The 5000-nt window shown below is 51.3% G+C and overlaps 1 protein-coding gene across 2 annotated transcripts in view; it reads left to right on the forward strand.

The window, feature by feature from the left end:
• thbs3a (thrombospondin 3a) overlaps positions 1-5000 on the forward strand; it is a 32355-nt gene that overhangs the window by 552 nt on the left and 26803 nt on the right. The window lies entirely within an intron of this gene.

A 5000-nucleotide genomic window follows, 5' to 3' on the forward strand; every position in this document is an offset into this window, starting at 1 on the left:
CGTCTCCTCTGTCTCCTCCTTCGTCTCCTCTTTAGTCTCCTCCTTCATCTCCTCTTTAGTCTCCTCTGTCTCCTCCTTCATCTCCTCTTTAGTCTCCTCCTCCATCTCCTCTTTAGTCTCCTCTGTCTCCTCCTTCGTCTCCTCTTTAGTCTCCTCCATCTCCTCTTTAGTCTCCTCTGTCTCCTCCTTCATCTCCTCTTTAGTCTCCTCCTTCATCTCCTCTTTAGTCTCCTCTGTCTCCTCCTTCATCTCCTCTTTAGTCTCCTCCTCCATCTCCTCTTTAGTCTCCTCTGTCTCCTCCTTCATCTCCTCTTTAGTCTCCTCTGTCTCCTCCTCCATCTCCTCTTTAGTCTCCTCTGTCTCCTCCTTCATCTCCTCTTTAGTCTCCTCCTTCATCTCCTCTTTAGTCTCCTCTGTCTCCTCCTTCATCTCCTCTTTAGTCTCCTCCATCTCCTCTTTAGTCTCCTCTGTCTCCTCCTTCATCTCCTCTTTAGTCTCCTCCTTCATCTCCTCTTTAGTCTCCTCTGTCTCCTCCTTCATCTCCTCTTTAGTCTCCTCCTCCATCTCCTCTTTAGTCTCCTCTGTCTCCTCCTTCATCTCCTCTTTAGTCTCCTCTGTCTCCTCCTTCGTCTCCTCTTTAGTCTCCTCTGTCTCCTCCTTCATCTCCTCTTTAGTCTCCTCCTTCATCTCCTCTTTAGTCTCCTCTGTCTCCTCCTTCGTCTCCTCTTTAGTCTCCTCCATCTCCTCTTTAGTCTCCTCTGTCTCCTCCTTCATCTCCTCTTTAGTCTCCTCCTCCATCTCCTCTTTAGTCTCCTCTGTCTCCTCCTTCATCTCCTCTTTAGTCTCCTCCTCCATCTCCTCTTTAGTCTCCTCTGTCTCCTCCTTCATCTCCTCTTTAGTCTCCTCTGTCTCCTCCTTCATCTCCTCTTTAGTCTCCTCTGTCTCCTCCTCCATCTCCTCTTTAGTCTCCTCTGTCTCCTCCTCCATCTCCTCTTTAGTCTCCTCTGTCTCCTCCTCCATCTCCTCTTTAGTCTCCTCCTTCATCTCCTCTTTAGTCTCCTCCTCCATCTCCTCTTTAGTCTCCTCTGTCTCCTCCTTCATCTCCTCTTTAGTCTCCTCTGTCTCCTCCTTCGTCTCCTCTTTAGTCTCCTCTGTCTCCTCCTTCATCTCCTCTTTAGTCTCCTCCTTCATCTCCTCTTTAGTCTCCACTGTCTCCTCCTTCATCTCCTCTTTAGTCTCCTCTTTAGTCTCCTCTGTCTCCTCTTTAGTCTCCTCTGTCTCCTCCTTCATCTCCTCTTTAGTCTCCTCCTCCATCTCCTCTTTAGTCTCCTCTGTCTCCTCCTTCATCTCCTCTTTAGTCTCCTCTGTCTCCTCTTTAGTCTCCTCTGTCTCCTCCTTCGTCTCCTCTTTAGTCTCCTCTGTCTCCTCCTTCATCTCTTTAGTGTCCTTAGTCTCTTCTGTGTCCTTTTTTGCCTCCTCAGTCTCCTTAATTTCCTCTTTAGGCTCCTTCGTTATCTCCTCTCTTCTTAGTTTCTTCTTCTTTGTGGTGCGTTCAGGTGTCCTTCTCCTGTATGACGTGGTGCGTTCAGGTGTCCTTCTCCTGTATGATGTGGTGCGTTCAGGTGTCCTTCTCCTGTATGACGTGGTGCGTTCAGGTGTCCTCCTGTATGCCGTGGTGCGTTCAGGTGTCCTCCTGTATGACGTGGTGTGTTCAGGTGTCCTTCTCCTGTATGACGTGGTGCGTTCAGGTGTCCTTCTCCTGTATGATGTGGTGCGTTCAGGTGTCCTTGTGTATGATGTGGTGCGTTCAGGTGTCCTTCTCCTGTATGATGTGGTGCGTTCAGGTGTCCTTCTGTATGCCGTGGTGCGTTCAGGTGTCCTTCTCCTGTATGACGTGGTGCGTTCAGGTGTCCTTCTGTATGCCGTGGTGCGTTCAGGTGTCCTCCTGTATGACGTGGTGTGTTCAGGTGTCCTTCTCCTGTATGACGTGGTGCGTTCAGGTGTCCTTCTCCTGTATGATGTGGTGCATTCAGGTGTCCTTCTCCTGTATGATGTGGTGCGTTCAGGTGTCCTTCTCTTGTATGACATGGTGCGTTCAGGTGTCCTTCTCTTGTATGATGTGGTGCGTTCAGGTGTCCTTCTTCTGTATGATGTGGTGCGTTCAGGTGTCCTTCTATATGATGTGGTGCGTTCAGGTGTCCTTCTCCTGTATGACATGGTGCGTTCAGGTGTCCTTCTCTTGTATGATGTGGTGCGTTCAGGTGTCCTTCTGTATGATGTGGTGCGTTCAGGTATCCTCCTGTATGATGTGGTGCGTTCAGGTGTCCTTCTGTATGATGTGGTGCATTCAGGTGTCCTTCTCCTGTATGATGTGGTGCGTTCAGGTGTCCTTCTGTATGATGTGGTGCATTCAGGTGTCCTTCTCCTGTATGATGTGGTGCATTCAGGTGTCCTTCTCTTGTATGATGTGGTGCATTCAGGTGTCCTTCTGTATGATGTGGTGCATTCAGGTGTCCTTTTCCTGTATGATGTGGTGCATTCAGGTGTCCTTCTCCTGTATGATGTGGTGCATTCAGGTGTCTCCTCACTTGTATGATGTGGTGCGTTCAGGTGTCTCCTCACTTGTATGATGTGGTGCGTTCAGGTGTCCTTCTCTTGTATGACATGGTGCGTTCAGGTGTCCTTCTCCTGTATGATGTGGTGCGTTCAGGTGTCCTTCTCCTGTATGACGTGGTGCGTTCAGGTGTCCTTCCCCTGTATGATGTGGTGCGTTCAGGTGTCCTTCTCTTGTATGCTGTGGTGCGTTCAGGTGTCCTTCTGTATGACGTGGTGCGTTCAGGTGTCCTTCTCTTGTATGCCGTGGTGCGTTCAGGTGTCCTTCTGTATGACGTGGTGCGTTCAGGTGTCCTTCTCTTGTATGCCGTGGTGCATTCAGGTGTCCTCCTGTATGACGTGGTGCGTTCAGGTGTCCTCTTGTATGCCGTGGTGCGTTCAGGTGTCCTTCTGTATGACGTGGTGCGTTCAGGTGTCCTTCTCTTGTATGCCGTGGTGCGTTCAGGTGTCCTCCTGTATGATGTGGTGCGTTCAGGTGTCCTCCTGTATGACGTGGTGCGTTCAGGTGTCCTTCTCCTGTATGATGTGGTGCGTTCAGGTGTCCTTCTGTATGACGTGGTGCGTTCAGGTGTCCTTCTATATGATGTGGTGCGTTCAGGTGTCCTTCTCCTGTATGATGTGGTGCGTTCAGGTGTCCTCCTGTATGATGTGGTGCGTTCAGGTGTCCTTCTCCTGTATGATGTGGTGCGTTCAGGTGTCCTCCTGTATGATGTGGTGCGTTCAGGTGTCCTTCTGTATGACGTGGTGCGTTCAGGTGTCCTCCTGTATGATGTGGTGCGTTCAGGTGTCCTCCTGTATGACGTGGTGCGTTCAGGTGTCCTCCTGTATGACGTGGTGCGTTCAGGTGTCCTTCTGTATGACGTGGTGCGTTCAGGTGTCCTTCTCCTGTATGATGTGGTGCGTTCAGGTGTCCTCCTGTATGATGTGGTGCGTTCAGGTGTCCTTCTCTTGTATGCCGTGGTGCGTTCAGGTGTCCTTCTGTATGACGTGGTGCGTTCAGGTGTCCTTCTCTTGTATGCCGTGGTGCGTTCAGGTGTCCTCCTGTATGATGTGGTGCGTTCAGGTGTCCTTCTATATGATGTGGTGCGTTCAGGTGTCCTTCTCTTGTATGCCGTGGTGCGTTCAGGTGTCCTCCTGTATGATGTGGTGCGTTCAGGTGTCCTCCTGTATGATGTGGTGCGTTCAGGTGTCCTTCTCCTGTATGATGTGGTGCGTTCAGGTGTCCTCCTGTATGATGTGGTGCGTTCAGGTGTCCTTCTCCTGTATGATGTGGTGCGTTCAGGTGTCCTCCTGTATGATGTGGTGCGTTCAGGTGTCCTTCTCCTGTATGACGTGGTGCGTTCAGGTGTCCTTCTCCTGTATGATGTGGTGCGTTCAGGTGTCCTCCTGTATGATGTGGTGCGTTCAAGTGTCCTCCTGTATGACGTGGTGCGTTCAGGTGTCCTTCTCCTGTATGATGTAGTGCGTTCAGGTGTCCTTCTCCTGTATGACGTGGTGCGTTCAGGTGTCCTCCTGTATGACGTGGTGCGTTCAGGTGTCCTTCTGTATGACGTGGTGCGTTCAGGTGTCCTTCTCCTGTATGACGTGGTGCGTTCAGGTGTCCTTCTGTATGACGTGGTGCGTTCAGGTGTCCTCCTGTATGATGTGGTGCGTTCAGGTGTCCTCCTGTATGATGTGGTGCGTTCAGGTGTCCTCCTGTATGACGTGGTGCGTTCAGGTGTCCTTCTCCTGTATGATGTGGTGCGTTCAGGTGTCCTTCTCCTGTATGACGTGGTGCGTTCAGGTGTCCTCCTGTATGATGTGGTGCGTTCAGGTGTCCTCCTGTATGACGTGGTGCGTTCAGGTATCCTCCTGTATGACGTGGTGCGTTCAGGTGTCCTTCTGTATGACGTGGTGCGTTCAGGTGTCCTTCTCCTGTATGCCGTGGTGCATTCAGGTGTCCTCCTGTATGATGTGGTGCGTTCAGGTGTCCTCCTGTATGACGTGGTGCGTTCAGGTGTCCTTCTGTATGCCGTGGTGCGTTCAGGTGTCCTTCTGTATGCCGTGGTGCGTTCAGGTGTCCTTCTCCTGTATGATGTGGTGCGTTCAGGTGTCCTTCTCCTGTATGATGTGGTGCGTTCAGGTGTCCTCCTGTATGATGTAATGCGTTCAGGTGTCCTTCTGTATGACGTGGTGCGTTCAGGTGTCCTCCTGTATGATGTGGTGCGTTCAGGTGTCCTCCTGTATGACGTGGTGCGTTCAGGTGTCCTTCTGTATGACGTGGTGCGTTCAGGTGTCCTTCTCCTGTATGACGTGGTGCGTTCAGGTGTCCTTCTGTATGACGTGGTGCGTTCAGGTGTCCTCCTGTATGATGTGGTGCGTTCAGGTGTCCTCCTGTATGATGTGGT

Source organism: Symphodus melops, assembly GCF_947650265.1.
Source record: "Symphodus melops genome assembly, chromosome: 5".
Lineage (NCBI taxonomy): Eukaryota > Metazoa > Chordata > Actinopteri > Labriformes > Labridae > Symphodus > Symphodus melops.